The sequence below is a fragment of the Lacerta agilis genome, chromosome 9 (genome assembly GCF_009819535.1).
Source record: "Lacerta agilis isolate rLacAgi1 chromosome 9, rLacAgi1.pri, whole genome shotgun sequence".
NCBI lineage: Eukaryota > Metazoa > Chordata > Lepidosauria > Squamata > Lacertidae > Lacerta > Lacerta agilis.
The window spans coordinates 1,783,756-1,804,141 of record NC_046320.1 but is presented as its reverse complement, the minus strand read 5'-3'; the positions used below and the strand labels follow the sequence as shown (position 1 = coordinate 1,804,141).

Sequence of the window (20,386 nt, the reverse complement as noted above, 5' to 3'; positions counted from 1 at the left end):
TGTCATAGGACTACTTCTCTCAATATGAACCTACCCAGACCCTGAGATCAACTTCTGAGGCCCTTCTTCATGTGCCTCTTCCATTAGAAGTCCGGAGGGTGGCAACACAAGAATGGGCATTTTCTGTGATGGCTCCCTGTTCATGGAATGATCTACCCAGGGAGGTTCAGCTAGTGCAGGGGTCAGCAAACTTTTTCAGCAGGGGGCCAGTCAACTGTCCCTCAGAACTTGTGGGGGGCCAGACTATATTTTGAAAAAAAAATATGAACGAATTCCTATGCCCCACAAATAACACAGAGATGCATTTTAAATAAAAGCACACATTCTACTAATGTAAAAACACGTCACGCCCCACAAATAACCCAGAGATGCATTTGAAATAAAAGGACACATTCTACTCATGTAAAAACACGTTGATTCCCAGACCATCCGCGGGCCAGATTTAGAAGGCGATTGGGCTGCATCCAGCCCCTGGGCCTTAGTTTGGGGACCCCTGAGCTAGTGCCTTCATTAACCACCTTAGGCACTAGACAAAAACATTCCTCTTAACATCCGATCCCCTTTTCAATGTGTTGTGGAATAGGGCATTATTGGGTTGTCTTCGTTTTTGCTTTTATTACGTATTCTATGTTTTTTATATTGTAATTTTATGTTGTGAATGGCTCTGAGATTTACAGGTGTAGGGCAGTATACAAATTTAATAAATAATGATAACAATAATTTGGTGCTTGCCTTGAACATAGAGATTGCTAGCTATGAATCTTTGCATTAGGACAACACCTCTAGATACAGTGAGTTGCTACAATTCTGTGCAGATGGATTACTCTTATTTCTAGACTTGTGCAGATATTTAGGCAGGGTAACAGAGACATGAAAGGAAGAAGCCAGAATTACATTTTTGCAGATCAAGCAAAGCAACAACAACTTAACAACTTAACTCCTAACTTAATAATGTATTTATTGGCATGTCTTTAATTTACACCTCTGTATATATTTGTCTCCTCAAAATGGGGGATGTTGTAGGAGCTAAACCAGTGCCTTAGTTCTTCACTTGTACTGCCAGAGGAATGTTGGCCTGCCAAATAGATGACATTATGAGAAGTAGTTGTGTCGTTCATAAATTGGGGTGGAGGTGGTTAAAAGATGAGAGGATCCCTCACATCAGCTGAGTAACAGGTGCGTTATTCTTCTGTGCTAATAATTCCTGAGAAGAACCTGTGCAATATGCTGCTGGGGGGATGAGGGTAGAGACACCAAAAAGGTAAACATTTCTATCCCTTTAGGAAGAGCTCTCATCTTACAGAGTGCACCTTTTGTTTCTTCACTCCAACCTTGAAATAGAAAGAATTCTCGCCTTCAAGGTGTTTGCAGCCCAGTTTAACGGAATTCTTCATATGGCCCTGACAGAAGTGCTAAAGGCAAAGCTGCAGGCAAAGCGGGATAGACAGACTCCTTTGTCAGGATTTTGTCTGATCTGTGCTTAGAGCAAACAATATTTGGCCACTAATGAATAACAGCTGGAGGTCAGAAGGTTTCCAACTATTAAGTGTTTTAAAAATGGTGCAGTCTTCTTAGATTAATTGTGGGAACAAAGGATGCAAGAATATATATTTATTCTAGTGCCAAAGTTGTGGTTCTTTGGGGATTTGGAATGGCTCCCCAAGTAGCAGCTAGTAACTTTTAACTGTTCTGATAAGGAAAATGGGATAGAATTATTTGAACAGGTAAGTAAAATAAGCCTCCTTCTGAGTGTGCCATTTGTTTCATTCTGTTGAGTTGCTGGAAATTATCTGCTGTGCAGCACACACTGACTCTACCTTGTCTATTATGGGCAATACACCTGTGCAAGGATCACTCTGTGTGAGGATCATTTTGCTTTGTTGATCATTGTCAATGATCTTTTCACCCCACCAAATTTGTAATGCTGCTGATGCAAAGCTCTCTCCAGGACTATTATCACCTGTTTCTGTTAACATTCACTTTCAGCTACGATCCACTGGATGCCATAGTCACCACTGATGTGTTATGAATTACAGTGATAAAAACTTTAGATTGTATAAGTTAGTTGCTTCATGTTTTTATTGTATCCATTTTATTTATTTATTTTTGCAGTTTTGTTTTCCATGGATGCTAGTCTAGTAACCATACCTACACAGAAAACCATCCCTGAGGCCTCTCTGGTGCATGCAGGGAAGTGTATTGTTACAAGAAGATTACATTAACTGATTACAGTCAGGTTTTACTAGAGTGAGAGAAGATGCCTTCCTCCTATAGATAGTTCTCTACCACACGTAAGCCATTTTTCTTTGTCAACGGATTGTTATCACTTCTCAAAACGAGTATTCAAAGAGTAGAAATGACGGCTGTAAAACCTGGAGATAATAGACCAGAGTAAAAACTACACAATTTAATAACCAGCTCTGTTCCTTTTTAACTCTTGAGGCACTGGCTTCTGTACAAAGAACACTTGTAGCTCTAACATTTGGAAGTCCCATTGGTAAGAGAATGGTGGTGCTGCTTTTGCCCTTTACAACACTGTAAAAAAGTAATTAAACTCAAGCATTATAATAGTTGCATTAATATAGCGTTCTAGTACTTGCTGTCAACACCCCTTGCAGGTGTTACTACTAGAGGTGGTAGTAATTTCTGTACATGGTACTATTCTCTTACCAACTTTAATATATCAGTCCCTCACAAACTATAAAGTATAATAAATAAGCATTCCAAATCTCTGCAAGTCAATAGATTGTATTCAACTAAGTTTTACTCAGAGTAAACCCACTGAAATTAATGGACCCATGTCATGTCCATTAATTTCAGTGGGCCTGCTCCGAGTATGGCTAATATTGTATATATCCCTATATGCCCTTCCTCCTGAACCACATTGCTTCATAAATGCTCTTAGAGTGGTTAACCAATTATTTGACCTAGAATGTCCAGATGGAGATGTTTCTGCATTGGGAGGATTTATGGCCTCTGATAAGTGAACAGACTCCAGACAACCCCAATGCTGCGTGTCTACAGAAGGATGAGCAAGCTCATGCCACTATTGTTCTGGGTTTGGAAGACAGCCAACTTGTCAACGTGAGGGCGTTGCTGAAGCTAAGCAGAGCTAGCAAGCATTGAGAGACATTTATGTTAAGGCTACAAAAGTAGTAAATACCACCTGCTAGCTATAAAGAAAATATTTGTGGAGCTGCAGGAACGAGACATTGCAAAGGTGTATGTCATACCGCCATCCCTAAATGAAAGTTGGGACAATTTTGTTATGAGCCTGGAGGCGATGCCTGAAGAAAATCTTTCCCTTGACAAAATGGGTAGGGCTATAGCTCATTGGCAGGGGACATCCATTGCTTGCAAAAGGTTCCATTTTAAATCCCCTGCATCTCCGGGTGGTGCTAGGAAATAAGTTTTCTGAAACTGCAGAGCCAAATAAATACTGTAGATGGGGGAACTGAGGCTGTGAATGAGTGACTTACCAAATGCAATATAGTGAATTCAAAGCAAAGACTTAAGCAGCAGACTTCTTGATGCATGGCTCAGTCAGTCTCTTAGCCAAGCTGCATTTCAGGGTTAAATGCAATAGCCAAATCAAACAAGTTTGCATTTGTCACAGGGAAATTGGAAGGGGGATGAGAGACCTCCCCCCCCCCCCAGCCTTGCCACTTCACACTGAGGCAAAGACAAGAGCCTCCACTGCACATTACCAAATGTAGCAATTCATTGATAAATGTATCTATGTACAGGCTCAATGGGAAAACTTTAGAAATTCATAAGAAATCACATCATTATATCAATCTTCTCAGTTCCAATGGCATTTAGGACCCAGGGAAGTGAGGTATAAGGGATGGGGTGAGAGAGCCCGCTATAATCCCCAAGATGTACAGTCAGGTCTGCAGGGCCTTCCCAAGGAATCATGGCTGGTGATATTCTGCCCTCAAAGTGTCAGACAGATAACCATCTCAATCACAATGCCTACCAACCCCATAGTGGTATGAAGCCACAAGACAAAGGGGTGTATTTGACTTGACTTAGGGACCAGGGAACTGTAAATGCATTCCTCTGTACTGTGATGGGAGTATGTGTGAAATACTATATTTGAGTGATAAAGGCGTGCCTGGATCTCAGGTTCTGAGACCACACCTTTTCCTGTGACATCTGTATGATGTCTTGATGATGTTTAAGGAAATGTATTATGCAAAACTTTGGGAAACCTTAAAATACTGATGTATTTGTTTGGGGCTTCTCTCTGCTTCTTCTATGTTGTAGTTTGAAGTCTTGTTGCAACAATAAATATCAGGTCTACTTGCTGCTGCTTTGCTTGTGGCTGAAGTCTCTTACTTATGCCCCCGACCTGAACCTATGTGAGCCAAGGTTAGGCAATTGTGGGGTGCTCCAATGACACTCTTATACACATTGACACAAGTTGTTTCCCTTTAGAACCTTTATGTCAGGCTGGCAGGAACTCATTTGCTTTGATGGATTAGAAGGTATTCAGAGGCCTTCTTAGAACTAGAATAATTTACAACTTGAGGGTGAGGTAGGGCTAACATCTCCATTAACTACACCTAAAGCAGTCCTATTTTGTGCTTTAACATATAACCAGTTCCAGAATGAATTAGCACAACCCAGGCTGCATCATATCATTGAAGTTACATTTGTACAGTAGGCTACACATTCTCTTGTCTCGGCACTCTAGGAAACAACTAAGAAATGCCTCTTGAAAGGGGAAGTACTTCCTTAACACCTCTACTTGCACTGTTAGCAAAAAGTGAGCTCTCCAAGGCATATAGAGTGATTGGTCCCCACAACTGTCCAAGTCAGTCATGTGGATAGGAAAGAAGTCAGACCAGCACAGTTCTGGTATGTACTGATAGTAGTGATTGAATGCACTGAATGAGCACATCCAGTCTCAAATAAGTGTCACTTGAAAGCCCAGGATAACCAAATCCCAGATAGCTTGTTCTCTCATTCTATACCATAGAATCTGTGCCCTGACTGACCCTCCACTGGCATTTCAGTACACTATCAAAACCCTTCCATCTCATGCTTTTGCTTTGGTTCACATTTTCTGTGATTTTCCTATCTTACTGCTAATTTCAGTACAATTCTATGTTTGTGAGTCATGTTCAGGGCCATGACCAAAAGTCAGAATATAAATAATTTTATACATTTACATCATAGAATCATGGAAAATTGGGAGGGGTGGCTAATACCCCAGAGGACAGGATCACACTTCAAAATGACCTTAACAGATTAGACAACTGGGCCAAAGCAAACAAGATGAATTTTAACAAGGAGAAATGTAAAGTACTACACTTGGGCAAAAAAAATGAAAGGCACAAATACAGGATGGGTGACACCTGGCTTGAGAGCAGTACATATGAAAAGGATCTAGGAGTCTTGGTAGACTACAAACTTGACATGAGTCAACAGTGTGATGCAGCAGCTAAAAAAGCCAATGCAATTCTGGGCTGCATCAATAGGAGTATAGCGTCTAGATCAAGGGAAGTAATAGTACCACTATATTCTGCTGTGTCCAGTTGTGGGCACCACAGTTGAAGAAGGATACTGACAAGCTGGAACATGTCCAGAAGAGGGCAACCAAAATGGTCAAAGGCCTGGAAACAATGCCTTCCTTATGAGGAACGGCTTAGGGAGCTGGGTATGTTTAGCCTGGAGAAGAGAAGGTTAAGGGGTGATATGATAGCCATGTTCAAATATATAAAAGGATGTCATATAGAGGAGGGTGAAAGGTTGTTTTCTGCTGCTCTAGAGAAGCGGATACGGAGCAATGGATTCAAACTACAAGAAAGAAGATTCCACCTAAACATTAGGAAGAACTTCCTGACAGTGAGAGCTGTTCGGCAGTGGAATTTGCTACCAAGGAGTGTGGTGGAGTTTCCTTCTTTGGAGGTCTTTAAGCTGAGGCTTGACAGCCATCTGTCAGGAATGCTTTGATGGTGTTTCCTGCTTGGCAGGGGGTTGGACTGGATGGCCCTTGTGGTCTCTTCCAACTCTATGATTCTATGAACCATAGAATCATAGAGTTAGAAGGTACACCCAAAGGTCATCAAGTCCAACCCCCTGCAATGCAGATATCTCAGATAGAGTAGCCATGACAGATGGCCTTCCAACCTCTGCTTAAAAACCTCCAATGAAGGAGAACCCACTACACCATGAGGGAGACCGTTTCACTGTCAAATAGCTTTTACTGTCAGAAAGCTGTTTCTGCTGTTTAGTCGGAATCTCCTTTCTTGTAAACTTGAAGCCATGGGTTCAAGTCCTACCCTCCAGAGCAGTAGAAAAAAGTTTGCTCTATCCTACATGTGACAGCTCTTAAGATATTTGAAGATGGCTATCATATCTCCTCTCAATCTCCTCTTTTCCATGCTACATACCCAGCTCCTCATATTGCTTGGTTTCCAGACCCTTGATCATCTTGGTTGCCTTACTCTGCACATATTCCAGTTTGTCAACATCCTTCTTTAATTGTGCTTCCCAGAATTGGACATTTTGAGAGCATTCACCCTTTCCCAAAGGGTAAGGTTCAATGACTCCCAGCTATCGATATCTGAAGAAAACTCTTTTATTAATTAATTTATATTAACTGTGACTTTGTTATATCTTTTCTGTGACTGTGTTATATCTTTTGATATTAACATAACCTAGATATTTAATAGATTCAGAACAAATCTGGAATTTTCATGGGCCTCTAGCAGCTATTGTGGCTCATTGACCAGAAGTAAATTCTTGCAGTATCTTGTCTGCCAGGAAGCATGGAATTAAACAGAATTATTCTCAAACAAGTTTGTTCGGCTGCAGTATAACAAAAATAGTAGAACTTAGCTGCACTTTAGATAAGAAAAATACTAACATATACAAGAAAAATACTAAAATATACAAAATAAGCACAAGTTCCTTTTCATCACAATATAACACAAATTAACATTGAACATAACACAAATTAATGTTGAACTGTGTATATTGGTCATTACTAAGGTTGACAGCAGTTGATTTGCATCCTGGATACTCCTGTACCCTAAACACATTAACAGGCTAAATTCCCTCCTGAAAACCAGCTGCATTCAGTAGGAATGCATGAGTGCAACTGAGAACAGCTGTCCCATTATTTCTGAAAGCCTGATTTCATACTGTAATCTGTAAATTAGTTGACAGATGTATAAAATCACATGTTCAGTACCTAGGGAACTCCCTAAATTTGTTCTAGAAGCATTTCATATATATTTGTTTAGTCGTGTCCAACTCTTTGTGACCCCACGGACCAGAGCATGTCAGTCACTCCTGTCTTCCACTGCCTCCCACAGTTTGGTCAGACTCATGTTGGTAGCTTCAAGAACACTGTCCAACCATCTCGTCCTCTGTCGTCCTGTCTCCTTGTGCCCTCCATCTTTCCCAACATCAGGGTCTTTACCAGGGAGTCTTCTCTTCTCATGAGGTGGCCAAAGTATTGGTGCCTCAACTTCAGGATCTGTCCTTCCAGTGAGCACTCAGGGCTGATTTCCTTAAGAATGGATAGGTTTAATCTTCTTGCAGTCCATGGGACTCTCAAGAGTCTCCTCCAGCACCATAATTCAAAAGCATCAATTCTTTGGCAATCAGCCTTCTTTATGGTCCAGCTCTCACTTCCATACATCACTACTGGGAAAACCATAGCTTTAACTATACGGATCTTTGTCGGCAAGGTGATGTCTCTGCGTTTTAAGATGCTGTCTAGGTTTGTCATTGCTTTTCTCACAAGAAGCAGGCGTCTTTTAATTTCGTGACTGCTGTCACCATCTGCAGTGATCATGGATCCCAATATATACTATTCATGGATTCATATATATACTATTTTTTAAATGCCCCATGTACATTAAATATAGCAAGGACAGTCATTGCTCCTAAATCTATGATGAAGATATTGATATTTGTTCATATTAAAGAGCCATGGAACAGAGTTCTTGCAGTTTCACCTCACCAACAAAATTATCCAATCTCCATCATTATCATTATTAAGGTCTCAAAGCAATTTATAAGTTTAAAATACAGAGATAACAACAACACAGTAAAATCATACCAGTGTTTATCAACCAACATTCAATAACAAGGAAAATATCATTTCCCACCCAATTAAAAGATGAACACAAAAAACAAGACAAAAATGAAACCACACCGAGATTCAAATGCCTAGGAGAACAATAACGCCTTTGCCTGGTGCTTAAAAATTGACAAACCTCATGCCAGGCAAACATCATTGGGAAAGGCATTCCACAGCTGAGGAACAGCAACTGAACAGCAACTCTCACTGCAACCCACTTTTTCAGAGGAGGCATGTGGAGAAAACCCGGATGATGTTTAAAAGGTCCAGGTAGGTTTGCACTGGGAAAGCCTATACTGTAATTGGGGTCCTGAGCCGTATAAAAATTGTGTTTTATAGGTTTTATAGGTTGTGTTTTATAGGCTTATCCTCACCCAGATTAGAGTTGCAGCTATGCCATTAGCTGCAACTGATGGAAGGCACCCTGTGCCCGAGAGCTAACTTGTGCCTCCATTGGCAGTAACGGACCCAGAAGTACCACCAAGTTGCACACCTGATCCTTCAGGAAAAGTATGACCATATAAGGTTGCATCCTCCCTAATCCAGATTGAGTAAACACCATTTTAAAATCCCTAGTCACATCTGAACTGAGCTTTAGGGTTTTTTGTTTTGCTTTCATCCAGTTCATAACTACAGCCAAGCACCAGTTTAGCACATTCCTTCATCACATTATTCAGTCAACCCAGCACTCCTTCCATTCCCTACTATATACTTGTCAAGCTTTGACTATGGAACAACATATAACTGTAACTGAATTAACTTACTGGCATTTAAAAACTACGTCTAATCATAGGCAATACACACAAAGCAAAAACAGTTTAGAAATCTGAGATTGATGTGGTACTCAGAAATATATATTAAATTTTATGAGATTGTGACAATTTATCCCCACCCCTCTTTTCAATGTAATTTTGTACTGAGTTAGTTTTTTCTACTTAGCTTGGAGCTTACCCTGTGTAAATGGGTATTCTTTACTCCAATGGTGTAATCTTTCTCAGACAACCACAAGGCAATCTGCTGAATAAACGTAATCTCTGAGCTGTACCATCTAATCTTGCAGCTGTTCTCTCTGTATGGTTATGCAATCTGCCCGGCGTGCATACATGAACAAACAGGCAACATTTTAGCATTTTAAAATGCAGTTCTTTTAAAGCTTCAGTCATTCCCCCTGGTGTGCCAATATGTCCTATGTCAATTAATAATATGCTAGCCAGACTCTAAAACATGCATTTAAGTTGCACAAAACAACAGACATTTGCTTTGAAAGGTCCGCAAGGGTAATGTAGTCCAACCCCCTGCAATGCAGGAATCTCAACTAAAGTCTCCATGACAGATAACCTAACCTCTGCTGAAAAATCTCCAAGGCAGGAGAGCCACCACCTCCTGAATGTCGAACAGCCCTTACTGTCAGAAAGTTCTTCCTGATGTTTAGTCAGGGGCGTAGCAAGCCTCTGCGCTGCCCGGGGCGGCGGCGGTGCAGAGGCACCCCCCTGGGGGAGGGGCACGACGCATGCGTCGTGACGTCGTCGTGACGTCACGATGCACGTGGATGCCGCTGAAAGGTGGAAAAGGGGAAGCTTCCCCCTTTCGGCGGCTTTTTTTCTGTACGAGGGGCGGGCCAGCAAGGAGAGGGCGTCACGCCAGGGACAAGCGTGATGCCCCCTCCTCGCCGGCCCACCCCCGCCAAAAAAGCGGCGGAAAAGGGAAAAAGTGAAGCAGAGCAGGCGCTTGAACACGCCTGCTCTGCTTCCCTTCCCCCCCCAGTGGTTTTTTTCGGCCCGAGGGGCGGGCCAGCGAGGAGGGGGCATCACGCTTGTCCCTGGTGTGACGCCCCCTCCTTGCTGGCCTGCCCCTTGCGCTAAAAAATAGCCGCTGGAAGGGGGAAAAGGCGACATGCCCCCATTCAGGGCCTGCCCGCCCGGTGGGGCGGGGTGGGGGCGGCCAAAGTGTCACCCCTCTCCCCTGGAACCCGGGGCGGGCCACACACCCCGCCCCCTTGCTACGCCCCTGTGTTTAGTCAGAATCTCCTTTCTTGTAACTTGAATCCATTGGTTGAAGTCCTAGCTTCCAGAGCAGGAGAAAAAAAGCTTGCTCAATCCTCCATGTGACAGCTGTTTAGGTATTTTAAGATGTATCTCCTCTTTTCCGGGCTAAACATAACCAGCTCTTCAAAAGGATTGGTTTCTGGACCCTTTTCATCTTGGTTGCCCTCCTCTGCACACATTCCAGCTAGTCAATATCCTTCTTAAACTGAGGTGCCCAGAAGCAGACACAGTACTCCTGCTGTGGTCTAACCAAGGTAGAATAGAGCGGGACTATTCCTTCCATTGTGAGACATCTTCAGGAGAAGAAAAGCCTAAGGGGTAAACCCTACATAAATGCGGAGTGCAATCCCTAAGATGGTTGGATAGCACCTCATTCTGGCAACTCCCGCAGCCAAGCTGGTGCCAAATGTATTGCTCTGCTTTCCTTTGGACATCAGCCAGGCCACACTGGGGGTGGGGGGGGGATCTTTTTGTCTAGGCAGTCCAGGACCTCCATACACATTACCCAGGCTTGTGCTGCTAATACAGAAGAAACAATGTGGAAGGCTGCAGTTACAATTTACAGGTCTCTGCAGTCAAAGCGGCTGCTGTGATTCTCCAGTGGTTTAACTTCACCCCCAGAGGCAGACTCCATTGTTTCTCGAGACAGACGGATACCAACAACAACAAATTACTTCCCTTGAATGGTATACTATAACATTGATGCTGCTGATGCTGTCTAGAATAATATTAGATTTTTTTTGCTGCTGCTCATGTTGACTCATGGAAAACCTTTGTTCTACTAAGACCCCTAGATCCTTTTCACATGTACTGCTGGCAAGCCAGGTGTCCCCCATCTTATATTTGTGTAGCTGGTTTTTCTTGCCTAAGTGCAGAACTGTTCATTTGTCCCTACTGGAATTCATTTTGTTTGTTTGGAACCTGTTCTCCAATCCGTTGTCATTTTGAATCCCAATTCTGTCTTCTGTGGCCAGAGCCGTCTTAAGGGGATCTGCCGCCCTGGCGCGGCTATCCCTCCGGCGCCCCCGCCATGCCGCCTCTCCGCCGCCTCCCTCCCGCGCTTGCCGCCCCTTGGGAGGGGGGTGGGCGAGCGGGGGATGAGGGGCGTGGCGCTGGAGCGGCGCGGGGCTCTGCGCGCCCTTCCAGCGCTTCCGGGACGGGAGGCAAGGGCGGCCGGCTCGCGCTCCCGCGCGCATCCGGATGGCGCGGCGCAGCCGGGCGGCGCGGCTGGGCAGCTTGTGCTTCATCGGGTGGGCGGCCGGCTGCGCACGGGAGCGCGAGCCGGCCGCCCTCGCCTCCCGTCCCGGAAGCGCTGGAAGGGCGCGCAGAGCTGTGCTCCTGTGCTCTGCTGGGCAGCCAGAGGGCGTGGCGTGGCCGGCCAGCTCCCTTGCCGGGAGTCAGAGGGCGCTGCCGGCAGGCGCTGCCAGCGGGGCTGGAGGACGGAGGCGCCCTCCAGGCCATTGCGCCCTGGCGCGCCGCGCCACCAGCCCCAATGGATGAGACGGCTCTGTCTGTGGCATTGGTTACCCCGCCCAGTTTGGTGTCATCTGTAAACTGGATGAGCATCCCCTCAATTCCTTCACCAAGATCGTTGCAAACATGAGTTCATTCTGAGCTTTGGCCCACTTGACCTTCTCCCTACAACTGTTTGCTATTTGTGTACAATCTTCCTTTGTGATTTCTCCTTTCTTCCATTTCTTATACATAGCCTTCTTACATCTCAGTTCATCTGTAAGTTCCTTATGCAACCACACGTTTCTCTAGATGTTTCTCACTTCTCTTGTAGAATTATGTTATTTGAATGGATCCAGTATATATCAGCTACTGTCTGAAGTATGGTAACAATTAAGTCCATTGTATTATTAGATCCCTTTATACAACTCATGTATTCGATCATGAAGCGATAGCAAAACATGCTACAGAAAAAAGTTTGATTATATCATTAGACAAATCTTCTACTTAAAAGCAACTCCAACCAGACCTCCCCAGTCAAATCCTGTTTGATTTTGTCCTTTTCTGACCTCAACATTTAGATTAAACTCATTTAGTGATGTATAAAAAGGTAAAGGAAAAGGACCCCTCACAGTTAAGTCCAGTTGCGAACGACTCTGGGGTTGCGGTGCTCATCCTGCTTTACTGGCTGAGGGAGCCGATGTTTGTCCACAGACAGTTTTTCCGGGTCAGGTGGCCAGCATGACTAAGCGGCTTCTGGCGAAAACCAGAGCAGTGCATGGAAATGCCATTTACCCTTCCTATTTATCTACTTGAACTTTGATGTGCTTTCGAACTGCTAGGTTGGCAGGAGCTGGGACCGAACAACGGGAGCTCACCCTGTCGCGGGGATTCGAACCGCCAACCTTCTGATCAACAAGCCGTAGGCTCAGTGGTTTACACCACAGCGCTACCCGCGTCCCTTAGTGATGTATAGCCCATATAAATTCTAGTTATGTATGGAGCATTTCATCAGCTGTTAAGTCCTAATGTTAAGTCAGTGAGATTTACTCCCAATAATTTGAATGGAGGATTGTGGCCTTAGACCTGGCAGCAAGTTGGTTATGCTCTAGGGCAGAGGTTTTCAACCTTTTTGAGTTCACAGCTCCCCTGACCAACTACCTTCTTTTTGCGCCTCCCCTAAGGGGCTCAGGAGGCCAGTTAGGGCACCCCTTGCCTGCAGAGACAGCAGCCCCTCACCCCTTTTTGAACACCCTCCCTTGTGTTGAGACACATCAAAGAGAGGAGCTTCCTCACGCCTCTCCCCCCACCCACCCCGGGTCTGGGAAGAGGATGGCTCCAGCCTTAGTGGCCCAACAGAGACTTGTCAAAGGTGAATGTGAGGCCAGCACCTTACTCACCTTGGGAGGCAGCAGCGGGTGCCACCGAGCCTGCATAGCAGAAAGTCTCCCCTTCAGTACCAGACACTCATCTCCCAGGCAGGCCTTGCACACAGCAAGCACAAGAAAGGCCAGCGCAGCACTACCTGCCTGGCCTCCCACTTGTCCAGCGAGGGCTGGCGGACTGGCTGGCTGGGCTCCCTCTCCTGCTTGCTTGCTTCCTCCGAGGCCACCTCAGCTCCTGGCACCCAGCACCCCCTGGCCAGCCCCAAGGGCACCCTTCACCCGCAGAGCTTGTAGCCAGGGCCGCTGCAACAACCAGCTGCACACAAGCCTTTGGGAGGCAGAGATGCAAGAGGGCACCCGAGGAGGGAGGGAAGAGGGACGGAGGCTAGGGTTGCCCACAGCCCCCCTGGCCATCCTTCAAGGCACCCCAGGGTGCCATGGCACACAGGTTGAAAACCACTGGCTTATCCCACCATTCTCAGCCCCACTGGCGGAGGGCTGGTGGCAATTAGCTTAGCTTGTTGCTAGGAACTGAAATTTTACATTAGGACTTTGTAAGCCATCTTCCTGCTAAGAGCAATGTATCAACAACCTTCAATAAAAAGAGAATTTGAGTCAGCTGTGGGCAGATTTTTTTTACACCTGTTGACAATGGCAAATAGTCCTCGTTTCATGTAATTATTTATAAATATTATATGAGGGCCCGTTTGGGATGGGAGGGTAAAAATACAAATATTCCATGCCAGTTAAAAGAGAAGAAATTAAAAAAAAAAAACCACCCTTGTAGTGGGGGTTAAGTAACGGTGGCACCAGTTTTGCTATTTTATTCATTTTGACAGCTTTGGTGACTTACAAGCCGCTTTGGGTGATACAAGTGCAACCCAAGGGTGGCGTCGTGTGATAATGATAACCCCAATAAGCATCTCTTCCCGCCTAAACCTGAGGCGACAGAGAGCCTCTTCTGAGGAGGAAACGGCCCCTCCCCCGCCCCGGCGAGGCCTTCCCTCGGCAACCGCCAATCCCCTTCCTCTCCCTCCGTCCCCTCTCCCCGCCCCTTTCTACCCAGCCTTACTATTACTACAAGGCCCTCCGCTCGCCACCTCGATTGGGCCGCGAGAACCCACCACGTGACCCGCAGGAGCGCCTCGCTCTCTCGGATCAACCCCGCCCGCCACACAGCGGGTTTGTTTCCAAGGCGACCGACGGGCGGGAGGAAAAGAGGGATGAGAGAAGAAGAAGAAGAATCCTTCCCTCCCGCCCCACAGAAAGAAGCGCGGGCTCGTCTGCTGAGGGGAGGGAGCGCGTGAGAGAAGGAGAGAGCGCGCGCCGGGGTGGCGGCGGTAAGTGGCTTGATGGGGGCGGGGGGGGGGCGCGGGAGTGTAGAGGAGAAGGGGCTCGCGCATGCGTGATCGCGCTGGAACCTTGGACCTAGGAGAGAAGAGGGCGCGCGCACGTGCGTGTGGTTGTGCGCTCGCGCGCCGCTTAGCCTGATCCTTTGGAGCTGCAGCTGCAGCTGCTGTTGCAGCGTAGCGGAGTAGAGCGGCTTGCCCGTTAGGTTTCTAGGGCGGCAGCAGCAGCAGCAGCAGGTATGTGCCTCCTTTTGTGGGTGGGGGTGTGGGGTGTGTGGAAGGTTTCCTGCACCCTCGCCAGCCTCCTTTTTCCTTCTCACCTCCTCCTTCCCCCCCCAAACCCCCCTCATCACCTCTCTGCCTCTCTCCCCCGGCCTCTGCAAAGGCGCACGTGCTCACCTGCTGCAATGGGAGGCGCTGGGGTCCCCAATCCCGATTGCACTACCGAACCCTGCAAAAGAAGGGGGGGGAATCCATGGTGACAGCGGAGCATCCTCCCCCCCGCCTCTCCGAATTGCGTGGTGTGTGTGTGTGTGTGTGTGTGTGTGTGTTTGCGCGAGAGGGGAAGTCCCCTCTGGCTAGAAGAGCAGGGCTTTTCCTCTTCCAGAGCCGGGCAGTGGGCTTCCTGTGCCAAGGAGCCAGGCATTCCCCACTGCAGAGGAGGAGGAGGGTGGACGAACACCATGCGAGTGCAATGGTGGTGGGGATATCCTGTCTGCTAAGGTGCAAGGCATCCCTTTTGTAAGTGACGGACATATTGCACATTAAGAGGTTGTATTAGTGGAGGAAGAGTAATGGGGACTTGCTTTTTAGGAGTGCCTGGGACTCCCTTCTACAAATTTTATTTTCTTAAAAGGAGGCATTTCTCATATGAGGATCTGCACCACAAGCAGGGGATTCCCTGTTGCCTCTCCCAAATGCAGTTCCTGCTTGATGTTGCTTTGTGGTGAGATGCTGAGCATCCTTCCCTTCAGCCCAAACCCATTCTTAAAGCTGCAGAGTTTAAAAGATTAGGGCAATGAATTGTCCCTTCCATCAGCTTATACATAAAAGGTGCATATTTCTGTGGGGGAGGACAGGTAATTTTATCCTGTTGCCACTGTGGTGGTGAAGAACTCCATGGGATTCTTTTAAGTGTTGCCACTGCAACACTTTCTCCATAAGAAAAAGAAAACATTGTATGGTTTTCCCCAAGGGAGACTGTTTTCCTTAATTTGTCTTTCTCTGTACCAGATTGCAAATCTCACCACAGCAGGGAACAGGAGGAGTGCAGGCTTTATGAGCCATTTATCCGCAAAAAGGTGATGAGGTACCCTTTGCCAAAGTGTGTTAGGAAGGCATTCCTCTCTGCCCGTTGAATTTTTTGTAGGTTCTCTCTGTGTTACCTACATATACTTGAAACAGAAATATGAATTTACTGCTTGTCGAGTTCATAAAGTTGATTATGTGGCAAGCAAGCAGTCCTTTGCTTTGTCACTGTAAAACAATATGCATGTCAGTGAGGGTGGGTCTAGTGAGAAGTTCATGGATTTTCCTATAGAAGTGTATGTAGGACAGATCCTATTGATGTACTACTTTTTTGAAATTCATTCATAGGCGTAGCCAGGATTTATGTTAGGGGGACAGAACCTTAGTTAAGTGTTTTTATTGATTTAATTGATGGGGGACAGCTGCCCCCCTGCCCCCCCCCCCTTGGCTATGCCCATGAATTCATTGTGGGTTTTTGTATACAAACTTGGTTAGCCTTTTGGGAAGGCTTGAGGGAATCCTTTGTATTTAAGAGAGGTGATTTTTGATGACTTGTTAAATGGGTGGTACTTGAAAGTCAACTGCTATGATCCTAGTGATTTTTCCCTACAGTAAGGGTAGTGGGAAGAGGTAAAACAACAGAATTCTATGTGATAGGAAAACATAGATTGTTTTGGAGGTCTCAGCCTTGGGCTTAACTGTAGTTGGTAATTCAGTTATTTCCTAAAACTGTGTTTTACATGAAACTAAGAGGAGAGCTTTCCTTAATGTCTGACTCTAAAATAAAACATTTTGAGTTACTTCATGTTGAAAGCTCTTCTTTTTGAAAAGGTGCATGACTAAGGGCATTTCTGCAGAACAACGGGTTGTTTTGTGCAATAAATATGCATTGCTGTGCACTTGTTGCACATGGATTTGGGTTGCAGAGCTTCTCAAAGTGAATGGTAGCATACCTCTTTATTTTCATTTGGCTCTTTTTAGTTTTTCTAAGTGGCCTTGGCATGCTTTTCTTTTGCATTGAAAATTAATTTGCAACAATACATTGGCCTGCATTAATAAAGATAGCTCACTGACTTTCAAAGACCAAATTTAATTATATATTGGTTCCTTGGTATTGGGGTAACAGTCTGATTTATGTGTCCTTAACCACACTAGTTTATGTAATATAGGCTGAATTTAAAAACAACAACACACCAACCAAATGAAAGCTAAACTTGACAAAGGACCAAGTTAGAGCGCATCAGAAGGTAGTTAGACTTTGTGCAACTCTTCTTCATTTTGACCTGCTTCTCTTTATGTGAACACAGTATTGCTTTTGATTCTGCACTGCTAGCCCTTGAACATCCTGGCTGTATTTTTTTTTTTTTTAGCTTAGGTTTGGTGGTATGCAGAACTGCATGTCTGCCTGCACACACATATGTACCAAAGGGTGGCTTGGGCCATGGGTCTGGCAAGTTATTTGCTCTGATCAAGTACCCAACTGAAATACAACTCTACATCTGTGACTCTGAACACTTAATTACATATTGATGTTTGTCAGCAGTTTTCATTTATTTTATCATGCAGTAACGTCTTTTAAATTTTGCTGTTGCCTACCGTCAACAATGTAAGTTATCACTTGGGCAAATATCTGCAGATTAGCTAGCAAAGAAATGCCATCTTGATTGTGAGACTGTAGGTCTAAATTGCTTTTACCTAGATTAAAATGCAATAGTGACCTCCTAATTAGCAACCCCTCCACATGAGAAAAATACTCCCATGAGGCATTTGCTTCTTCCTGTATTACATTAGTTAGCTGTTTACTGATAAAAGAGATGTTCCAATGTGACTTTACCCAAAGTCATACACCCCCCCCCCAAGCTCCATAACTGCCACCTTGGTAACAGCGTTATTTCATTTTTGTCAGAGCAGCTGATGAAGGTAAATGCTTTGCCACGTAAAAAAACACAAGTAACCTCTGTTAATCACAGTAGCATAAGTATTATTTTAGTGATTAACCAAATCCTAAAAGGGATCCAAAGGACGTGTGAAGTGTTTGTTGCTTTTATAACTGTGTGTGTAAACCTAAGAGCAGGAGATACCTGCATGCAAAAATGCATACACCTCTCTCTTACAGAGTTGTGTGTGGGATGAGCTGGAGAAACCCTAGCAGCGGAGCTTGCTTCTGGTCTCAAATCATGGAGGAGGGCTGCAGTATCCAGTGACTTAGCAGCTGCCCTTCCCAAGATCAAAATAAGTGATCAGTTCACTTGGGTGGGGCTCACCACCAGTATCCCCCTGCTGCCCCATGCCTCTTAGCACTCCCCTAGGTAATCCCACAGCACCCTTTGGTAGCTAGGGCTATATACCTTAAACCATATGGTAGTCATATTCTAGAGGTGTAAGTTTAATTGTCTACTTTTCTAAATAACTCTGTCCAAAATCTGCAGTGTTTCTTTACTTAAATGCAAAGGTTTTATGTAAGGTAAATGATGGCGTTGGAGAATGCCTCTGTCTTCTCTACCCTTGTGCAGTGGTGCCTCAGGTTACAGACGCTTCAGGTTACAGACTCCGCTAACCCAGAAATAACGCTTCAGGTTAAGAACTTTGCTTCAGGATAAGAACAGAAATCGTGCTCTGGTGGCGCAGCAGCAGCGGGAGGCCCCATTAGCTAAAGTGGTGGTTCAGGTTAAGAACAGTTTCAGGGTAAGAATGGACTTCCAGAACGAATTAAGTTCTTAACCCAAGGTACCACTGTATTCTGTTGTATTGCTATGACACTTCCTGTTGGCTCTCTGTATCTTGTGGCTTCTAAAAAAGTTTTTTCCCATGTTAATACAACAAAGGCTAATATAGTTGTGCAAGTGTCATGTGAAGTCTTTTCTGCCTTATACATTATCAGAAATCAGTTGGCACTTCTATTTCCAGAAAATGATTCTAGATTCAGGTAGGTAGCTGTGTTGGTCTGATGCAGTCGAAAAAAATAAAAAAATGGTCCAGTAGCACATTAGAGACAAACTTAGTTGGTCTCTAAGGTGCTACTGGACAATTTTTTTAATTTACAGTGGACGCTCGGGTTGCAAACATGATCCATGCGGGAGGCACATTCGCAACCCGCAGCGTTCACAACCCACAGCACCGCTTCTACGCACGTGTGGGTTGCAATTTGGTGCTTCTGCGCATGTGCAAAATGCAATTTAGCGCTTCTGCGCGAGCACCGAAACCCGGAAGTAACCGTTCCGGTACTTCCGGGTTCGGCGTGAGTACAACCCGAAATACGTAACCTGCAGCATTCGCAACCTGAGGTATGACTGTATCCAGAAAATGATGTTGTTGAAAGTGATGTAATAGGAACTATCATTTTCTCTTCACTTCTCTCTCTCCTTCCCTGCTCCAGCTTTCTTTTAAGTGTCTCTAGAGTGGGGAGGAGCTCCTTTGACCTGATACTAGTTGCTAGTGATACCGATAAACTGAATTTTGCTAACAGTACTGTACACAGGAGTCTGAGTATGCCTCTTTCAAAAATGGTGCCAGGCTATGTCTTGTGCTGGGACACAGAATCAGTGTTGCAGGCAGGAGGGGAGGGTTTGCTACAAGCAGACACCCTGATTGCTTTTTAAATGGAGGAACAATGTCAGTGATGAAACAGACCCTTGCCAGGCAGTGCATACACTAGGGGCCTGCTTTTTTTCGGGGGAGCAGGAAGTGAGAAATCCAGTGATACTAAAACATTCATTGACTGTGAAACTCAGTGAATATTTGTTGAAATCTGTAAATGATTAATTTCCCCACAAAACTAGTTTCAGCCATGGTTATTGGTGATGTTAAGGTACTGCATAAGTTTGAAGAGTGAAGTAGCCATAGTGCTTAGCAGGCACCTACATTTTAAAACTACAACAATACTGAAAGACAAAAAAAGTCAGGTTCATCTTTGTTAGGGGAAACACTAGATGGCAAAACTAAATTGACAATTGGCCCCAAACTCAAAACAGTTAGATTTTATCCAGAAAAGACTAAATAAACTTGGGAGATAATAATAACAATTATTATTATTATTATTATTATTAATTTATACCCCACCCTTCCCCGCCAAACTGGGCTCAGGGCGGCTAACACCAATAAAATCACAACAAAAACATAAAACAATTCATTAAAATACAGATTAAAATACAATTTAAAATTAAATCTAAACTGCAGCCTCATTTTTTAAGTAGCCCACCAATCACACCAAAAGAACGAAAACATCAGGGTTAAACTGAAACCAACCCAAAGGCTAGGTGGAACAGCTCCGTCTTGCAGGCCCTGCGGAAAGATGCCAAATCCCGCAGGGCCCTGGTCTCTTGTGCCAGACTGTTCCACCAAGTCGGGGCCAGTACTGAGAAGGCCCTGGCCCTAGTTGAAGCCAAACTAGCATCCTTGTGGCTTGGGACCTCCAACAAATTATTATTTGAGGACCTTAAGGTCCTACCCGGGACATACCAGGAGAGGCGGTCCCTTAGGTATGAGGGTCCTAAGCTGCATAGGGCTTTAAAGGTCAAAACCAGCACCTTAAACTTGACCCTGTACTCCACCGGGAGCCAGTGCAGCTGGTATAGCACTGGATGAATGTGGTCCCGTGGCAAAGACCCCGTGAGGAGCCTCGCCGCAGCATTCTGCACCCGCTGGAGTTTCTGGGTCAGCTTCAGGGGCAGCCCCGCGTAGAGCAAGTTACAATAATCAAGTCTGGAGGTGACCGTCACATGGATCACTGTGGCCAGATCAGGGCAAGAGAGGTAGGGGGCCAACTGCCTAATACGGCGGACATGGAAAAATGCCACCTTTGCTGTG

General features: G+C 45.2%; 1 protein-coding gene across 2 annotated transcripts in view; it reads right to left on the bottom strand.

Annotated features, from left to right (window-relative positions):
* The window catches only part of NRG4 (neuregulin 4), a 45,764-nt gene extending 30,981 nt beyond the window's left edge, over positions 1–14,783 (bottom strand). Inside the window, exon 1 of one of the 2 annotated variants that reach the window (XM_033161361.1) lies at positions 14,732–14,783. The gene's annotated coding sequence lies outside the window, so the exon portion shown is untranslated. Of the gene's footprint in view, positions 1–6,401; positions 6,510–14,731 lie in introns of those variants that run through there. The other variant, XM_033161360.1, reaches the window with a different exon arrangement.
* Between the last annotated feature and the right edge of the window lie 5,603 nt (positions 14,784–20,386).